Here is a 20,649-nt window from a genome sequence, read left to right as displayed (position 1 = left end):
ATGCAGTTTTGTGCTTAAAGTCAAGCTAAACTGCAGTGCTGAAGATATGTTTCCCTGGTCCTGTAAAACACAGCCATGGATACAAACAATCTGGTAAAACTATTTTTAACGTCCTGTTTCCTTGATTCTTCCACACACTGTGTTCAGGACACCTATGTGCCTCAGCCTCCCTCCACTCTCCCGCAGGTGGGCTGGGCTCTCAGATGAGAGTAAACAATTTCTGTCCCACAACAGCCCCCAGCCTGGCTGAGGCATTCAAGCTTGGGTTGCGGCTTCAGCAGCAGTACAAGGAGAATGGAGAGATGATAAGGGTGGAGCAGAAAGGGGCTGCAGTGGCATGGAGCGCCCAGGGCGCACGCTGGCCACAGCAGGCAGGAGAAGCAGGTGGGCTGGCAGAGGCAGCTGGAGGTGGGAGAGGAGGAAGGGGCAGGCCGCAGCCCAGGCAGGCTAGCCAGCTCCGTTCAGGGCACAGGGGCTCCCATGGAGGTGCTTCTCCAGGGTGGAGAGCAAGCTGTGGTAGAGAGATGGGACATGGCTGTGGGAGGATGGAGACACGGCAACAGTGCCATGTCTTCTGCGTCCTCCCCAGCCCCTCCACGAGAGCTAAAGAAAGCCGTTAACGGCCATTTGTAATCACGACAGCGGCCGTTGGGGGCAGCCCCGCCCGGCCAGCAGAGGGCGCGCGCGCTCTCAGCCCTCCCCGCCCCGTCCAGTCGGCCGGCCGGTGCGGCCCCGGCAGCGGGTGTGGGGGCGGCTCCGCGCCTGCGTGGCGCGGCCGGGCGAGGCGGGGCGGAGCCTGGCGGCAGGCGCTGGGAGCAAACGAGGGGGCAGGGCAGGGCCGGGCTGGGCTTGGCGGCGGCTGCGCAGCTCTGCGGGGGCTGTGGCCGGGTGGCTCCGCGGGGAGACGCCGCGGGTTGCGGGTGACCGTGACTTCGACTCGGTGGCTGGGCCGGAGCGTGTCAGCGGCGGCGAGGGAAGAACGGTGAGCGCAGCCCCCGTTCCCGCGCCCGGCGTGCGAGCAACAGGTCTCGCCGCGGAGCCACCAGTCTCCGCTCGCCGGGGAGCCTTCCCCGCGGCCACGGCTCCCGCACAGGCCTGGGGGCGGTGGGGCCGAACGGGGCGGTGGGGCCGAACCGAACTCGGCGGCTCTTGGAGGACCGCGTCCGTCCCCGCGCCCCGTCGGGCGATGGCCCGGGCTGTTGTCCCGGTCGCGGAGTACGGCCGGGAGGGGCGGCCCTGGCCGCTGCGGCTACAGGTGCCTGCGCCGCGGGGCGCCCGGAGCCGGCGCCGCAGCCGGGAGCGTGGGGAGCGGGCGGCGGGGTCGCCCAGCCGGCCTCCTGAGGGCTGCTCCTGCGGCTCCCCTCCCTCGGGGGTGCCTCCCGGGCAGGCGCTGCGAGTTTAGGCCCAGAAATTGTAAGAAAACCCTCCCGTACTTGGCTGTGCGCTTTCTCTGCCTGATTCTGGGGGGTTTAATAGAGGGAGAAACTTGAGGCTTCCCCCCCTCTGCGCTTCTGGTCTGCAGTTCTGTGTTTGAAATGGTGCCTCTATAAAGAGATCGTTCCGTATTGATTTATGAAGCTTTGCGGGGCTAAGTTGGTTGAATATGAGCGACTTTCAGTGTATTTTATAGTCAGCGATAGTTAACGCACGTACTGGCTCTGAACTAGTTTGTTTTCGGAAAGCCTGTCCCGATAATGTGCTTTCCGAACTGAGTGACCGAGGCTGTGTTGTGGTACTGTACAGGCAAGCAACAAAGAACACTGAACTTCCTAAGATAGACTGCACGAGAAAATTAAATCAACTTGTATTTGACTTTTTTGAAAAACATAGATATTTAAAAAAAAAAAAAAAACAACAAACCCCAAACTCTCTAAACTAATAATATTCTTAGATGTGTCCTGTGGGGCAGATCCCTCAAAAACAACTTAATGAGGAATATTAAAGGGGTAAATGTCAGCTAGTGCTGTGAAGGTTCCTTCTTTTAAAAGGTAATTATTAAAGCCTCTATAATAGAATTATTTGGACATAAACTAGGTCCATAGGTCACTGACAGCCAAAATACTTGCGTTCTATGTAAGTGATGAGATATCGATGACTGCAGTTAGACTTCTAAGTGACTGGTGACAGTCTTTTTCTAATTGGCTGTTGCTTCAGCACACAGCTTCATATGCCTTAAAGAGACCTGTCTTTTTGGAGGATTGAGGTGTTTTTCCTGAATTCGTCAAAAATAGGATATCTTTAATTAGGCATCTGAGCCTGCAATCTTTTGTTTTTAATCTGTCCTCTGAATTTTCACAAACAATACATCTTTTTTTCTTGTAGTCATCTTAGAGCTGTTATTGCAAACACTTTAGAGTCTGGCTGTTCTATACACATATGAACTGTTCTCCAACGTGCTGTGATCCAGAGTGTTCAGTATTTCACATGTTAAAAGCTTAACTAATAGTATTGTAGATGGCTTAACAAGGCATCATGTATTTATATTGCAGCACTTCTTGAAGCAGCATACTAGAATGTTAAATTTGATTAATGTTACTGTTAATAAAGTAATACCGCGTTAAATGTTAATACATGATCGCTTAACTCTTTTCAAAGTAGTTCTTTCAGATTTTTACATCCTTCCAATGTGTGTCATGTTGCCTTGCAATGTGTAGAATACCAGTAGATGGTACTTTTTCCTATATAGAATTAGATGATGGTAAAGATGGTAGTTTTACTTAGTTTTTATTAAATTTCCTTTCAAAAGATCTGAACTTACTGAGAAATGTAAATAAAAATGTTTCTTCACTAGACTGATTTAGCCACCTTAGGAATCTGCAGGAGTTACTCAGGCCATTGAGGGGGGTTGGGCATCTTTCATTACCACAGCAATATGTGATGCGAAGTAGTAAAAATGCAATGTAGAGGTTAGCATTCATACCAAGGGTTATGGACACAGAAAGCTTAATGTAGTCTGCAGTTCATATGTGCCGATATATTTTCCGACATAAATAATTCTATTTTCGTAACCCTTCCGTTTGCTGCTTTTTAATTAAAAGCTCTTGCTCTAGTTTAATGTTGCAAGCTTTAAAAAAAATCCTGTGGCATTTTTAGGTGCAAATTCTGTTATGACGTCTCCTTAAAGACTGGATCTTAACATCAAATGCTAACAGTTGTAACTACCTGTTTTGGCTACTCATTTTTTTTCTAGTCTGCACTTTTGATTAAGTGCATTCCTGTTAGTGTTAGGCTTTTAGAACATTGAAGGCTAAGATTTCAAACAGCTACTGCTTAGATAACAGGATTTGTATTTGTATTCATATGTCATGTTTAAAATTCTTAAATGTTCTAGCAACTGGATTTTTTTTTTTCAAGTACTTACTGTGACAGGTAGTGTTGCAGAAAGGCTTGATATTACTGTATTTGGAACATTAGAGTAACTACTACTTTGGTCATTCATCAGAAAACCTCAAGACTTTTTGTAAATATTAAATACTGCTGTATTGTTTTCCTTTTGTTAATGGACAAAGAGAGGCATTTGTATATTTGAAAAGGTTTGGTGTGTCTGATGGAAAACTCATTTGGTTGAAACAGTTTATACTGTGCTTTAAAATCTCATGCTGGCAAAATTATTTTTCTGGTATAATTATCTACTTCGGAGTTTTCTTCAATACAGCAATTCTGACAAAAGTATTATTTTATGTACTCTTCCTTCTTTCTACATTCCTAATATAGCTATATGACAAAATGTTTTAAGTATAGTTTGGACTAAAGTATGCAGCAGAACTCTAAACAAAAAGAAGAAATTATAACTACATAGGTAGTTTATATGCCAGGCTATTTTAATGTAACTTTTGGATTGGTGTTTTGTTGTTGGCTTTCTGGGTTTTGGGTTTTTTTAACCGGAGGTGATAAACTGTGTGTGTCTGTTGGTAAAGATTTATTTTATACTGCAAGGCTGTCTAATTGCATACTAATACATAGCTGTGTGGGAAGAAAAAAATGCTGTAACTCTCAAAGCTTGCATCAGTTAAATTAGAAAGCAAACGGAGATACCATTAGTAATGCACAGTTGTACAAGGAATGCTTCTCTTCTGTGAAGCAGGAAACACAGAAAGGCCTAATCTTCCACACTTCTTTTTTGGCAGAAAAAGGATGTGATGTTGCATTTCTTTAGGTAAACAATTTGAGTACCTGCCTGGTATGTTGAGATTTGGGTTCAAAGCCCTCTGCTTTTTGAGGGAACTTGAAACTCACATCAGTCAGTTCCCAAAGGGAATGCCTTAACTGCCAGGCCACTGGGTGTTTGGGTGTGAGGTGCTTCCAGACACCAGTCAGTTTAATTCTAGAGTAATATCCGCTTGGGAAGGGAGTGAATGGAGTAATGTAGCCCAGGGACGGGCTGGCAAGAAGCATGATCAAGTACAAATTGATTTGAACCCAGGTCTCCTTGTTGCAGGCCAAGTGTTGAAAGAGTAGGTGAAGGGATTTTTTTTTTTCTTTCCTAGTGCGGTATGAAATTCTGGAGACTTAAACCTCAGATCTTTGTTTATTCTTGGCTGGCTTGGCCAGTTCCCACTCATGTTGAGTATTAGGCACCTGAACAGCATCTGTAAATGTGCCCTTTTCATTGTAGAGCAGAGCTTGGTCGCTTATATGTGGGTTGTGTAGTCTAATAGGTGGCATGGTGTTTAGATTATCTTGTGGATCTAATTCTGCTTTTTTTATAAGATGCCAGATAATTAGATAGAAAAAGTGTAATTGTTTCAACATACCTATAATTATTATCTGCTCTATAAAGATGACCTTAGTGCCTTGTGTTTCCCTAAGTATTTGCCTGTTGCGTTGTATTTCTGTTCTGGTTGGCCATAAATGTCTTCTAAAGAAAAATAACAGGTAAGAAATAGTTAATGTGATTTGTACATTTTTAATACTTGATTTTGCTTCTAGTCTTTCATTTTTTAAATTTCTTCCCTAGGATTAGAGAAAGAGCTTGATGGTTGATACATGTGACAGTGCAGCTCATGGTTGTTAATCACAAATTTAAATATCAGAATTTGCTATACTTATCAGCATAAAAATAAACTCATCTCCTGCAAAGTTCTAACAAAAGAATAGATGATAGAAGAGATAAAAGAATCTGGAAAAAGATAGTTCTTAAGAAAAATAAGACAGAAACCAAACCATAACTTACTTTCTTGCCTTGCATTGGGATTCATCTGGGGAAACTGTTGGAAGGTCATACTGGGTTATTTGACCGTAACAGTTGATTCAGAAGACTCTCAAATGCGTCTTTTGGGTTTGATTTTTGTTGTGTGATTTTTTTATTTTTTTTTTTTAATGGGAGTGGGGGGAGGCAGTTTAGAACCAGGAACGTTTTCTAGTAAGGATATACTAAGTGATTGGACAGTTAAGCAGTCCTTTACAAAAGGTATTAGGAGTACTCAAGTATGGTAGTAGTATGTTAGCATCTAAAGCACATACCTGTGTATGTGCATCAACTGTTACATGAGTAGTCGGTGTGAGTTGTCTTACTTTCATTGTGTGAAGCTATTCAGTGGTATCTTCAAGCTCTCTAGAAAGTGGAATTCAACGAAACTAAAAACCCTTTGATAACTGGGAAGTGCCAGTGCAACCTCAGCAGCTGCTCTTTGACCTGGCAAAGGTGCTGGGAGGTGGCTGTATGCATTCCGATTCTGTTTCCAAGGATAAGTGTATATGCTTAAAGTCAGGAAGGAGAGGCTGGAAAAAAGTATTCATTTAAGTACCAGTAGTGTTGAATGGAGTTCTGAGTATAAACGTGTGTGATCAAAGGAGGACAATGTATGCTAGTGCCTAAGAGAGTCATTTCTCATTTCAACAGTATATTAGAAAGATTGCCAGTGATATATATGTGAACTGTTAGCAGTATGATGGCATAGGAGGCACTTGGCTTTAATGAGGTGTATATGAAAGAGTAATGAAACTTAAAAAGTTCACCTTGTTCAAGGCTGAAGGCAGGTAAAATATAACTGGTATGATTCCTTGGTAAAAACACTATTGAGAGAAATTACGTTACTTTTGATGTTTCCCATCACCTGTCTGTTTTCACCGGAGCCAAATCTTCATCTTGGTTTGCGTGGCAGAGAGATCAGCAGAGTCAGCTCTCATCTGAATATTCAAGTGTTAAACCCAAGCGTTCTTTTAACTAGGATGCTTTTCATAGTTGAGGTCAATGAAGGTAGTATGCTTAGGTAACCTATTCTCTATTAATCACTTATTTAGAAGCTGGTCTTCAGTGTGGCCAAGGAGAATTCTAGGGAGGGAAGCATGTTTTTCTGTATGGTGCTTGTGGTACTGAGTTAAATTCTTCAGCAGAGCAGATATCATGACAACATTTTCTATAGAATGTGGTATCTCTGTGCATAAAGCTAAGGCTTGACCTTAATATCGAATCATGCGGTGTCCCTGCATTGTCGTGGTTGAGAACCAGTGGTCAGCCTCGTTTGTCTTGTTTTATCAAATTGCCATTGACTTGTCAGGTACTGTTAATGAGACTTGAGATAGATTAATCATGTATTAATGCGTTGCACCTTGGCTAAGAAAATTAAAGTTGCTTTTGTAGAAAAACTGTTACAGATAACTGCATTGTGCACTGCAGAAATGAACTGCGTGTCTTGTATTGGCTAAGAGAATGTGTTGCTAATTCCGCGACTATGTCCTGTTTTCTAAATGTTCTCTCATCTCTGAAGGTAAAGCTTATGCTTTTGGGTTAAGCATCCAGACATTTCACACAGATGAGAGTTTGAATTGTGTTGGTTTGTATTATATTGATTGTACTTCTTATGTATGTATATCCTTACTTTTGGAGAGCAAACCTCTTCTTCCTGGTGGCTGAAAAGGCATATGATGTCAGCAGACACTTAGTGCTGTGTTAGTAGAAGAACGTAGCATTTATGGACATCACGTGCTTTCTGCAGAATCAGTTCCTGTAGGATCAAGCGGTGGTGGAATGGCTTAGTGCCACTATGCAGTGGCATTTACATTTTGTTTGAACAGTATTACAAGTTCTCAAATGCAGGAGAGAAGGGAAGTGAGTTGAAACTGAACTGAATATATGTATTTAAAGGTGATGATTGTTGTTGTAGGATAACTAAAACCAACATAAAGCAAGCTCTTACCATTCCATTTCATTTTTTTCAAGATGTGTTCTAAATTAGTAACCTAATTACTCACAGGGAGGAATTAGCACAGTGTCTTAGACTAAGGCGAGGTAAAAGCTGGTCAGCTCAGCATTGTCTTGTTGGGCTGACTGAGTAAATAACTTATGAGCCCAGTGGTATTTGTTTTGATTTTGACCGATGGAGTGGTCTGTTTCACATCTTTATTTTTTTAACACAGCACTAAAAATCCGTTTGAGCCTAAGTTCTTGTTAGATTTCTAGACTTTTTCTACTTAATTATCGCTTTGATTCTTGCCTGTTCATAGAATATTTCATCTAGTGTATGTGTTGTGATCTTCTCTCAAGACTCATCAACCACTTCCTGACAAAGCATGTTGCTTCAAGCCAATATGATGAGGGCTGGCTGCAACTCTGAAGAGGCTAGTTACCTGGCTTTTCTTCTCCTGGAAAGAGGAGGAAAGTGGCAATCTGAAGATTCTACAGAGTGAGGTAGACACTTTTCTACCTTTTAGCCTACTTAAATGTCGTCTTTCTTCATTGGCTTATCAAGCAAGATTAAAAGATTAAGGACTGAAAGTGTATCTGGAGGAAAGCTAGAAATCCAAAAAGTAAATGTCACTTGTTCTTCCTCCCAGAAGAAAAATTCCTGAGGATGGTTTTAAGAGAACAGAATAGGCAAAAAGCTATTCAAGACTGGCTATTTTGACATATTTTGTAGATCATTACTTTCTTTAAGCTTTTGCCAGTTTTTAAGTAAGGAGAGGTCAAAACGAAGAGCTGTTTCTTCTTGACTGAAGAATATATATATATAGAACTCTGCAACTGATCGTCTGATGTTTTGAAGCAGCGGTTAAGAGTTATTTTGGCTTATTGCTGAGAAAGTAATGTTTAGGTTGAACTATTTCTTTTTTAATATCAATGTCTTGTTTAGACTAATAAGCTTATAGCTATTAGGGAGTAGTCATATGATCAGTTTTGAATGGTCATGATATATTGTTTTTGCTTAGGTCTTTCCTGGTTTAGTACAGACTTCTTATATTTTTGCCACTGCTTTTTTTGGCAACTTTTGTTGCTCATTTTCTTGCATTCTTACCTTCTGCAGACCTTCAAACATGAGTCTTTCTCAGACTTGAGTCTCTCAATGGACAACATTGGGTTGTGGAGGCAACCAATATCAGCATGTTCAAAAAAGGGGTTATACAGATTCCCGGACAGCAGATCCACTGACAGATACATTTAATGGTTCATAATTGAATAGTCAGGGTTTACCATCTGATGGTTTTCAGCAATTGAATTTGTGGATGCACAAGTTATCCCTAAACATCATGTCTGGTTGCCACTGTCAGAGTTCTGGGCTTGATGGACCACTGGTCTGACTCAGTAGGACATTTCTCTATTATCCTAAACAGACAGACACCATGTTTTATACCATACTGAAATTTGTTACATAAAAATGTGGTAGATTATCCCAACCAGATGTAGCCCAGTGCAGCACAAGTGTGTAACAAACTGTGTGTGTGGGGGTGGATTGTTTGTTTTTTAAAAAAGGGGAAACTGAAGAGCTGCAAAATCCCAGCAAGGAATTAAGAAAAGTAATGTAACAATGATATAATAATACAATAACTGTGAACTCCTCTCTACAAATGTGTCATAATTGGTTTCTTTTTTGGTGCTGTGTTGATGGCTCAGTTTTGATCGGTGGACAATGAGTAAAGCTAGGCGGGGCCCACTGTTATAAATGCATCTGCGTGATGCCAACTTGGAATTTATATTGTGTACTTGTTTGGAAAAGCAAAGGAATCTTAGAAGCTAAAAAACTCAGTTAAAGGTCGCCGAGAGGGGGCAATCTGCAGAAGTGAACAGTTAGGCCCGCTTATTATGTACAAGGTCTTTTTGAAGCCTTGAGTGTTGCTTCTGTGGCTGATCAGTGATTGATTTTAATTTATAAACCTTATAGGAAGTGTTATATGTGTTTAATCCTAATAAAAAGTACTAGGGTGATAATTACACAGTACAGATTTCAACAGTTTTACTTAATAGGTTGTATAAAATCTTAATAGGTTGTATAAAATCTGAAATACCACTTCTGTAGTAGTAAAGTATTAAATATTTGCATATGTTTTTTCAAAATTTAACAACTTGTGTTTCAAACTTGAATTTATATATACTTCATCCCCTAAGCCAGTTTCTGACTTCTGTTGGTGAGAACTTCATACAGTTTCTCCTTCTGTCAATATTTTTAAAGTCTTTTCTATACAAATATTTAATGAACGCAGCTGCATACCTAAGCAGTTGGGTAGTAAATGTAGGCTAGTTTGTGTTCCCTCTTAAGTGCACACTCTTGTCAAATCTTAGAAAGATATTTAATGCTTTTCTTTTGGTATTACGTGTGTTAGTGCTGCTTATAACTTCTGTAGTTGGGACTTCCTGTGATAATTAAAATTCCATGCAAAACCTCAGATCTTGATTTCTTAAAGCTAGTTTGAATTGGAGTTATTCAGCCTTTAAGGTATGTAATATGACCAGTCAGTGCCTGTGAACCTTAATTACTAATTGTTTAACAGTTTAAATTGTGCTTTATGACACTTTTTGGCAAGAGTGTGTTGGTTTTATTCTTGGATGGATTTGTGACAAGTGGCACATCTGATTCTGGCTACTTTAGAAGAAAGTTAGATTGCAACTATAGCTCTGGGATATCTTGCCAGATTTGGTGATGTCAGGTTTTTACCTTTCCCTGCTCACTCCTCTGCTCTAGTTCATCATTTGCAGAATTAACAGAAGTGTTTGTTCCTTGGTCATTTTGGTTCATAGTGTAATACCTGAGGGAGAGGACCCAAACTAAGATGCTAGTCCTAGCACTGAAGCAGCTGAGGTGTCAGCACATGTTCTCTTCTGCAAACTCTGCTTTTGGGATCAGTCACTTCTGACGGGAGCAGAGCCTACAGCTGAGGATAGTAACTTAATCTGCTACAACAAGATTTGCTAGAGCTTGTCTATCAATTTCTTAAAGCTTCCTGTCTCTTCAGCTCAGCCTCTTATGCAGCCTTATTTTCTTCTTCATTTGAAAAAATAACACAAGGATAAATAATAATTTGCCTTATTTTATGATGTCTTTGCAACAAATTTCATGTCAAACTTCTGACTTGTACTTTGAGAAATTCATGAACAATCAAGCATATTATTGCTGACCATGACACCATTGCAGGTACCAAGGATTCATATATCATCATATTAGTATATTCTTAGAGGTAAGTTTCTGAAATTTTTTATTTAGCAGGTAAAATTTGCACTGGCTTTGGTTTCCAGACCTGCAATGTAGAGCCATCTAGAAATGCACTGCATCAATTCAATATACACAACCATAGGATGTGCAGAACCCAAAGCAAAATAGTCGTTGGTAAAAAACGGTAAGACCTGTTACTCAAAGTAAGATTCTGAAATAATGTCCATGGGAGCTATTTGAACGGGTACTTGAAATTTAGAGGAATAAGAAAGCATTAGAAGTATGTTTCCAGGTTAAGCTCATTAAAACTTAAAGTTCTCTAATAAATACCCCTTGTTTGTATTGAGAATTCCAGAACTGGTGTTGAAAGAATATAGGTGCATACTTCGAATGATTTGAGTTAGTAGAGCATGAAGATACTCATAAATATCATTGACCTCAAATAATAGATTCTGATTTCAACACTTAATTTGTTAGGTGATTTTTTTAAATTTTTTTTTTCCCCTGGAACTCAGCATATTTTTAATCTGTGAATGTTGACTAAATATCTGGAAATAGTTATATCTCTTCTCATATATGTAGAGTTCATCAAGAACAAAAAGGTTATGAATGCTGATTCTGTTGGATGTTCTTCTCCAGATAAATCTGAGTAAATATTTTTCTGTCTTAATAGAAAATGTCATCTGGTTTCAGGTTGAAAATACATCCCAGATAGATAAGTATCTTCCAACCGATTGGTCAATTGGGAAAGGGCTTGTGAAGCTTTTGGTTCAAGTTCTAAGACTCCTGCAAGTGGTAGATGAAGTCTGACCACCTGTGGGATACCTAGAACTTTCCAAACTGTGGGATACCTAAACCTTCCTAGTTATGCTCTGTTATTTCCTCTCTCCAAAAATAAATTTTGTTATTGCAGGCATTGTAGCCTTGGTAGTGCTGGAACACAGTTCTCTGCCTGCATTGCTGAGATGATTTGCAGTCTCTGGGGACCAGTGAACTACAACTCCTCTTAAATGCTTTCTTTAAATTGAGTGGAATAAAACGATTTTATTTAACAAAGTGCCTCTGGTAAACAGATATGCCAGAAGACAAAATGGTTGCTTTGATTTCAAAAGTTGTAAATTTCTACAGCTTTAAAGCTGGAAAATTGAATGCATTATTGTAAGTATTTGGGTTCCTGGGTGATTAGTCTGTTTTTTCCACCAACAATCACTGCTGCATTGATGATTTTCAAATGGATTTAAGGTATACCCTGACCTAAATTGCATTGTAATAATTCAGTTTGAAGTGACAAAACAGAGATAATGGACAACAGATAATCTACATCCCAGAACTTGTTTCTGTTTCCTAAGTAGCTGATGGTAAAAATTAATGATAAAAAAATTTAAAAACTCCATCAAAACTCAGATAAAATCAGATATACCTGCTTTGATTTGCCTCACTATCACAGTTGGTTGATTTGGGCACTAAAGATTGAACCCAGTGACCAGACTTGCCAGTTGATTGCTCTGAGTAATTGGCATGTGGACAGTGTTGCAGCTTTTGTTCTGGAGGTCAGTATTTCTCTGACATTATTTGAAAAAGTGGGGGCTGTTTTATATGTTCAGGTTCCAAACAAAATGGTAAAGTCACTGTAGTGTTCCTGGCTTATTCAGGAAAAGTCTCTGTGGGTTTTTTTGGTTGTTTTGTTGGGCGTTTTTTTATCCTCTAATGAAAAAAAACCTCAGTATTAAATGCTTCCCTAGGGCAAGAACCTATATTCTCACTCTGCAAAATTAGAAAGCATAATCTTGGAACCTTGCTGCTTTTAATTCTTTTCCCCCCTTCCTATCGTCACACAGTACATGTAACAAGTGCTCAGAGGAGTGGTGGAAAAGTAAGTAATGTGTGGAGCTGCTAATGAAAAACCTCTGTCTGTGAGGCATTAGTACAATCATTAGAGGAGCTGCTTTCAAGTAAGGTACCTGCTGGGTTAGAAGTTGGGCTAACCTGTTGGGCTTCTTAGAAAACTAATACTGCTTCGTAACTCTGCTACCCCCTTTTGATCTCTAGTCTTAGAGGGACTCTAAGCCACAAAGACTTGCTTTTGTACATCTGGCAAATGGAAAATAGAGAACTGCAGCATCTGCTGTTACTTTTTGAACTTTCTTACTATAACGAAATTAGAATATTTCTGAAACTGATTTTACTGGCCTGGAATGTGAATTCAAGGCCTGAATTTCAATTCTCAGTTAAAATTCTGTGTTAATAGTATTTTCAGTCTACCCAACTTTGCCTGAAAGACCGTATTAAATGGCTTCAGAATTAGACTATATGGCACCTGTAGGAGCAACAGTTACATGTTCTAGTGAGTAAAAAGAATTTAAGATTGATGCCCAGACAGTAGCCTACCACCTGGCCAGGACCCTGCAGAGCCAAACTGCGGGATGTGCTGGAGTGTCAGGGAGGGAGCAATCTGCTGTCTGAGAGCCCTGTTCTCTTGTGATTAAAATGCAGGCATCTGAGCTAATAAGTCATCAAAAACTTGGAGAGCCTGGTTAGCATAGCACAGACAGAAATTAAATTCAGCATGGCTTATTAATTTCAGGCCACTGCCAGTTGTGCTGGACACAGGGACTTTACAGTGTCACTTGATGTTTTGTTTTTGGTGGTTTTCCTCTGTCTTGTCCTCTAAACTCATATCTGCAGGCTTTGCCATTATTCAAAGTTTACCGGTCTCTTACTGGGAGTTGACTCAACTGGGTCTCTCAACTGGGAATGTTGACTAAATATTTTATTGCAGATTTAAAATTTGTTTCAGCTATTATACTGAGTGGTACTTTGAGAATTATGGTAGAAAACTGGTTTTAATTGACCTGTTTTTATGTCAGGTCTCTTGATTATACTCACTTGGTTGGTCCTGTGGTGAAAAAAAATTACTGGTTGAAAAAAAATCAAGACAGGCTGAGGTCCTGACACCCCTCCCCTTGAGCTGGAGAATGGAGGGAGCCACAGCACTGCCCTAACAATATTATTTAGCTGCTATAGCTGTGTGACGGCTGGACTAAAACTATATCCTTGGGTTTGGATGTCTTTTTTGGTTTATGCATCTATTTGGATCCTTTTGTGCACTGTCCTCTAAAATCTTAAAGTAATGACTTGTATGAGTAATTTTCTAAGCAAACCAGTTTTTTGCTCTAACTTTTGTTGAATAGCCTATTGTTCTTTTAATTAAAAATACATGTTTTAACTTCTGTAGGCTGTTCCTTATCTGTACATCCTTTTGTGTATTTCCTTTGTTTCCTGTGTAAACCTTGTTCTGTCTAATTTACACTACTGATCTTTAGACTTTTCTGGTTCTCAGGAAAATGAGCAAAACATATTTTGGGTGAAGGTGTGCATTGTTTTCTTCGTACAAGAGAAAGCTGAAGCTCCCTAACTTCTATAAATTGTTGATTGATTTATCTTAATAGAGACTAGTATAGCTTCATCTTTAGAAGAAAGGATCAAGTATTTTCTTCATAATGGGACCTAATACATTTGAAAAAATGCCACTAATAACAAATACAATAGTCTGCAACAATTCTGGTAGACATGAAGAAAATACTGCTTAAATAGTAGTCTTATTTGCATTGGGTGACATTATTGGATTGTATTCTAATTGATTCTATAATTCTTATTTTTGCCAGAGCCCAGAAGCTCCCATTTGTAAGTGGGACACAAAAATCCTAGTCCTAAATCCATGTTTGTGAAGCTCTTCTAAATTGAGAAAGTAGCGAGCATTCACTGCCATCTTTATTTTTATCTGACACACAGGGTAAGCATGTCTCTTAATTTCTCTGTTACCTTTGGGTACTTCTCTGTTCCTGAATCATTTGTTGCTGATCACACAGCACCATTCTGGAGCGGTTTTGGGTTTTATGTGTTCTTTCACTTAAACGCACAAGCACATGGAATTTTCTTGTGCGCATTTTGTCTGATTTTTTTTTTTAGGTATAAACTGGCTCTTCTATACCCAGTAAGAGTTGGTAACAATTTAGCTTTTAAAAATCTATAACTCATTAAAAATTGCGGTTGTTTTGGTGATGAAAAGAGGCCACTTTTATATGCAGATGATCTCACATTAGAGTTTTTTGCTACTGAGAATGGGAGGTATCTTTCTCCTGGGTTTGTTTTCTGCCATTTTATGCTACTCAGCTGGCTTGTGGAGAGCTGTAGTGATGCCAAAGCCAATGTAAAATAAGTAAGGAAAGGGTTTGGAATAAGGTGAAGGATGTCTCCATCTTGCAGAATCATGTCCTAAGCTCAGGTGGGGAGACTGTAACTCAAGATTGTTGAGCAACATGGATATGTGTGCGTGTTGAGGCATGGGTGGTGTGTATTGTTGCATCCTGAAGCTTTTCAGCTGTGCTGCTCCAATGCATTGTGGGAATTTGCTGCTGTGAAATCTTGAAAAAATATGTTTAGGAAAACTAGTTTTCCCTTTCAGCTGGTCAGGTCTTCTCAAATTGCTAGGCAAGAGAAAGACAAAGTATTTTCAAGCTTTGCAGTGATGAAGCACGGACATGTAGTAACTGGAGTTCTTGCTGCCTGTCACATGGTAGAGATGTGTATGGTTAGGGTCCAGATGAAGTTTCTCAACTGAAACCCCTTCTGTAAGCCTGTTTCTTAGGGTGACTGCAGTGAAGATGTAAGAGTGTTGTGCTCTTGTTATGGCTCTGGTGCTTCACAGTGATATTTGGAGTTTTCTCTGCAAAATTTGCTGCTTCTTCCTGTTGCCTACAAGGTAGATATGCCAGACTGTATAGCTATAATTTCTACGTACGTAACCTTTTCAGTTTAATTTTCATCACATTTCTTAAACCTGAATCAGAGAAAATAGTCTTTCTTTACATCCCTCTGTCATATAGAGGAAACAGAGTTTATCTCTTCCAGTGGACCACAGCTTTCACTTTTTACTGTTACTGTTGGCTGACCTTTTTGATCTGAAAAACTTTTTGTAAAGACAGCGGCAGCTTCCCAAGCAGCGTATAGAAATGCTGATATTGGCATCAAGCCCCATATCCAGTTGTTGCTCTTGCTCTCTGCTGTGTCATCTTAGCCTTGCCCTTTGACACTTGATTCTGCTTTTTATACAAGCAGGGTATTCAGAGTAATTCAACTTTGCTATTCTTTTGATTATTGCTTGACTGAAAAATTATACTGGTTTCTCCAATTACGAGCTTTTCTCCATATCATTTAGTTCTAGACCCTTTTCCTCCCTTGCATTTTCATTCCCTTTTCTGGCTTTTCTCAGGGAAAACCAAGATCTTCCTCACTAGCATTCATACTGTAAGCAACTTCTGGTGTAAGCAATTGAAGTCTTGACACTTGGTTTTGCAATAGGGCAAGGCTGCCAGTTTTGGGGTAAAAGCGCTGAGACTATTTTAAACTGTCCTGACTGCGTTATTGATGGTGAATGCCAGTATTTGTGGCACAGTTCAGTTATCAGTTTTGCTTGGGATAACTTCGTAATTGTAACACTGTTTTCTGGAATGCTTCAGTATCAGAGTGATATAGGTGCAGTCCTGTACATAAGACTGGTGTTAGATTACTGATTTGCCTCCACCTCTTGAGAGGAAAACACCTGTCTGTGTGGTTTCTGCATGCGAGGACAGCGTCCAGGGTCGTCGTTTTGCTGAAGGAATTACAAAGTAATACTTCGACTCAAAAGTTCATATCTTTACAGTTATGTAAATGTGAATTTAAGAAGTACTGTGTGCCCAGAGTGTTATGGTTCTTTTTATTTGAAGGATTAGTTTAGTAAAACCTGTTAAAGGCTAATTTCCTGAAGGCTTTATTCTTTAACCCAAAATAGAACTGCCAAATATGCAGCTTACGTTCTTAGGTAAGCTTAATTATGGGAAATTTGACTCTAGGGTTTTGAATTTTAATAGCAGTTTATCTTCAGTTGGATGGCATCAGTGTGTTCTTATGAAGTTCAAACTTCTAATAGGTTTGTTCCAAAAGAGTAAATATTATGGTTCTTTTGGAATGAAATGAAACAATGATTAGTGAAGACACCGCTACCTAGAGTGGCTATAAGTGACACTGTTTAAAGTTTGTTATGAGGTCTTACTTCCTGATTTGGAAGTAAGACGATGAGTTCTAAATATTGGGACAATAAAGTGTTGTGATGTTTTCTTTAAAGAGGTTTATCAGCTATGTTGGTGTAATGCACATAAACGTGTTTGCATCACTGGTATGTGGAACTTGTGCAAACTTAGGTATTTGTTTAAGGAGTTGGATGTGTGATTGATTCTTCTAAGTATTGCTCAAACTTTTTTGAATGTATTCTTAATGCTCAGTGCCCTTTTATATAATACCGATACAGTTTACTTCACTGAGTGGTGAAATGCAAAGATATCCTGCATTCAGCAGTTGAAGGTGGTGGTCTTCTCTTCCGGTTTCCCATTACGAAATGTCTGAATTGCTGAGATCTGTCATCAGCACCAGGAGGAAGACTTTGTTGTAGAGACGTTTCATTATCTTGCATCCATTAGATTTTGATTTAACTTAATTATACACAGTCATTTCAGGCGGAAGTGATATCCAAATATCTTATCTCTTTTCTACTTTTCTGTTGAGAAGCTTGTTTCAGGTTTTATAACAGTAAAAAATACACATGAAAGGTAAATTGGGACAATGTAGTGAATTTTGAACTTGTACAGAAAACTAGGAAGTCTGACTGGCTGTTCCTGGATTGTGTTTTCCATTTTCTATTGCTGTTACAATTTTCTTTATTGTAGTGGGTAATACGAGTTTATGGAACTAGTTTTAGTTGTCACATGCTTCAGAAAGTTCTAATGAAAGGGCAAAATTTATGTTGGGTTTTTTGCTTTTGAAAGAGTAATTGTGTAAAATATAGGTTAACACACCTTTCACTGTTTATCCATTTCACTGGCACAGAATATTCAAGACGATTGAGAATTTTCTTGTGTAAGAAGCAAAAATTCAGTATTCAGCTTTCAATTCTCAAATTAGGAGAGGGAAGAAGGCTTTAAAGATGCTACCAAAGAAGAAAAAAATTGTTTTAAAAGTTTTTAACACTATTATTTGAACAGTCATCTTCAGCTTGATTCATGTAAGAATTGAGAGGAAATACTTGCTCAAGTTCAAATGTTGGCTTGGAATTTCATTGCACTAAAAGATTCACTCAATGATCTTGGGCAAAGAGAGATTTCTGCTGAATTCCACTTTCCTAGGTGTTGTTCCTTAGCATGATTTGAAAGTTCTGCAGAGGGACTTACATCACTTAGCTTACCGGTGTTTTTCCCTGACTTGTTAGTGATGTTTAATATCTTAGTTCAACAGCTGAAGTGATGACATTGGTTTCTGGACAGGATTATTGCACCGCTACATAGAAAATGTTTGCCTCTCTTTGCATAGAAAGGAGCCTTACATTCCTGTTAGTTTATCACAATTTTCTAATGTTTTCCTAATAAAAAGAGCATCTGGTTTAATAAGGTTTCAGAAACTGAATGTACTCTGATTTAGCAAAAGAGCTGAACTGTGAAAGAGCTCTGCAGCCACAGTGCTTATGTGCTTGACTTCAGTTTGCAGAAGTGAGTACATTCCTGTCAGGGTTATATCTTAATTTGTGTAACTGATGGCTAACGTTAGGCCCGCGACTCCACTTAAATTTAATAAAGGAGAGAGACTGGTTTTGTAAGGTACAGAAGGTCTCTAATGTCTTTATAGCATTTGTGAAGCTTTCTCATGCATTTTTATTATGAAGTCTAGTAATGTAGGTTATTTACAAAGCATTTGATTTTTCACATCCTATAGTGAAATTTTGGTAATACTTTACATAAAGCATTTTTCTAAGGTTTTCCTCATGACCTGTGTGTTAAGTTACTAGATGGTATGTTTGTTCAGCAGTCTTGCCTTATAGTATAACCAAGGAGTCAGCATGAGTTCTTCAGTCATGGTTAGCATTGTTCCTATAAGTTTAACAGATCTTTGTAATAAATATTGGGAAGGCTTGAAATAAGGGTGATTTGTAATTTTTGTCTATTTCCAAGTGGTTACCCATATGTGAATTCCATTGTATATAGATACACGTATGAGTTGTGGATTGTCATCTAGGGTGTTTATACTATTTACACAAAAATAATAGTTTGAGAATACTACTTGAGTATCTTCAAGTAATGAATGTTCAGACTTTTCAGTAAGACCTCTTTTAATAATACTCTCAAGACACGTGTGTTCAATATACCATTTTTATTTGGGAGGAAATATACTTGAAGATAAATGTCAGGTTTGTGGTCCTTTACACCCACCATGCCTCAGATTATGTCTGTTAAGAGAAACCAAAAGGTTCTTTAACTGTCCTGCTCACATCATCAGAAAGAGATGCAAGTGGTTGTAGGTAGGTGTGTTGCTTTTTTTGTGGGTAGTTTTTTGTCGGGTTTTGTTTGGGGTTTTTTAGATGAAAAACTCTTTCAAAATCAGTAGCTGTTGATGAGAATTTTTTTTTTTTTTCTTGCGAGGGGTGGGGTGGGGGAGTGGATGCATTCACAGAATATGGTTCCATTAGAATTGGCTCTCTGCTGCTGAGGGGGTGAGGAGTTTCTGCTTGGCTCTGTCCTTACCTCTTCTTTACCTCTCTGGTCTCAACCACTTGCTCCTGCCCCTTGCACCAGTCCTGGCACCTTTCAGATTGTGAGCTGGTTTAGCATGCCACTTTGACCAAAAACAAACAGACAAAAAAATTTTGTAACATTCTGCAGTATTGTTGAATTAAGGTGACTTCATGACAGAGAGATTTGACAAGCTTCAAAGCTATCAGAGAAGGTATTGACTGTACAATTCCTAAACTAATTCCTTTTGAGTTCTGACTTTGCTACTTGTCTTCTCAGGAGTGAGAAGCATTCCAGCAGATTTCATGGACACAAATTCACTTGAGCATAATCCTTCTCTGCAAGCTCCAACTGTCACCAAATATTTCTTTAGAGATACATTTGCCATAGCTATCCATTGCATTTATCCTGGTTGAGGATGGTTTCTTTCCTTCTTCTTTAGTAGTAAGGGCTTCTGTCGTCTTTGTCTAACAGGACATCTCAGCATAGTAGCAATATTGAAATGGGTATCGTAGAAAAAAACCTGACATACACTGCATGACTCTTATGCCTTGCTTACAGTGTCCTCCAGGAAAAAAAAGAAAGTACAAATGATGTTAATTAGAAAGAGAAAACCTTAAGGAATTATGCCTGTGAAGTGAAAATCCTTCTGAAGAAAACTTCTGAAATTTATGCAGCAGTTTTTTAGGAATTTGCTCAGTGGAACAGTCAGCACAATCTCAGATGAGTTTAGGAATGAAAAACTTGTGACATCAGAGACCTGAGTATCTGAAATAGTTTGTGGGTTGTTCCCCCCCTGCACCCCCATAAATAACTAGAGAAAAGCTCAAATGAAATGTGGTTGTTCAGAGTTTGCAGTGCATAAGTAACTGTGAGTTCTGTGAAGTGCAGAGATCATCAGTCATACAGTTTTGTGGTTTATGTTCTATGTTGCAGAATTTCAATCTTCAGAAGTCTCAACTCATTTTTGTGGTCAGAAAGAAAAAAAAGTCAGAAGGTTCTTATCCCTTTCTCCCCTACATACCTATGAGTAATATAGTGACAGAGCTAATTAGGTTAAATCATTAAGAACAATAATTTAAAAAAAAAAAAATCACTTTACTGTCACACATTCAGATAATACTGCAAAAAAGAGTTGAGAAGAGAGCCCCAGGAGGAAAGCCGTATAAAAGAGGCTAGCACGTGTATCTTTGTTACGTAATGTTGTGAGAGTTTGCTTTCTGAACTTGCAAAGCCTGTAGCTCAATCATATAAAGTTGAAAGACAGTTTTGGTCCTTAATATCTAGCATCTTTGAAGACTGTTGAATTAGGTAGCTGACATTTCAGCATTTTTTGGATGAAAGCCTGCAAGGAATGTCTGTCTTCACCTTTTCTTTAGATGATGTTTCTAAATGTGTTTATCGAATTCACCAGGTGTTGGAATATTAAAATGTAAGCAAGGAAGAAATTTCTTTCCCCAGAATATTGTAAATATGTTTTAAGATCAACTTCCTCTGGAGGACTAAACTAATGCCATTTTGTATGAATTTAAATGTCAGATGATACGTAAATTATGGAACATTGTATCTTCAATTTAATTTGGGATTAGTTATTACAGTTTTGGTTCAATCACCTCTCTGAAGTGAAAGTGTCATTTACATATTAGTACTCATGAACATTTACTATTAATACAAAGTTTTACATAGTG

The 20,649-nt window shown here is 39.1% G+C and overlaps 1 protein-coding gene across 1 annotated transcript in view; it reads left to right on the top strand.

Moving 5' to 3' along the window:
• Positions 1–843: 843 nt before the first annotated feature.
• Positions 844–20,649, top strand: part of PALS1 (protein associated with LIN7 1, MAGUK p55 family member) — a 58,228-nt gene continuing 38,422 nt past the window's right edge. The window contains exon 1 of the mRNA XM_054826106.1: positions 844–982. The gene's annotated coding sequence lies outside the window, so the exon portion shown is untranslated. The remainder of the gene's footprint in view (positions 983–20,649) is intronic.

The sequence above is a fragment of the Grus americana genome, chromosome 5 (assembly GCF_028858705.1).
Source record: "Grus americana isolate bGruAme1 chromosome 5, bGruAme1.mat, whole genome shotgun sequence".
NCBI classification, from domain to species: Eukaryota; Metazoa; Chordata; class Aves; order Gruiformes; family Gruidae; genus Grus; species Grus americana.
The sequence above is the reverse complement of the archived record's forward strand: the minus strand, read 5'-3'. Positions and strand labels throughout refer to the sequence as shown.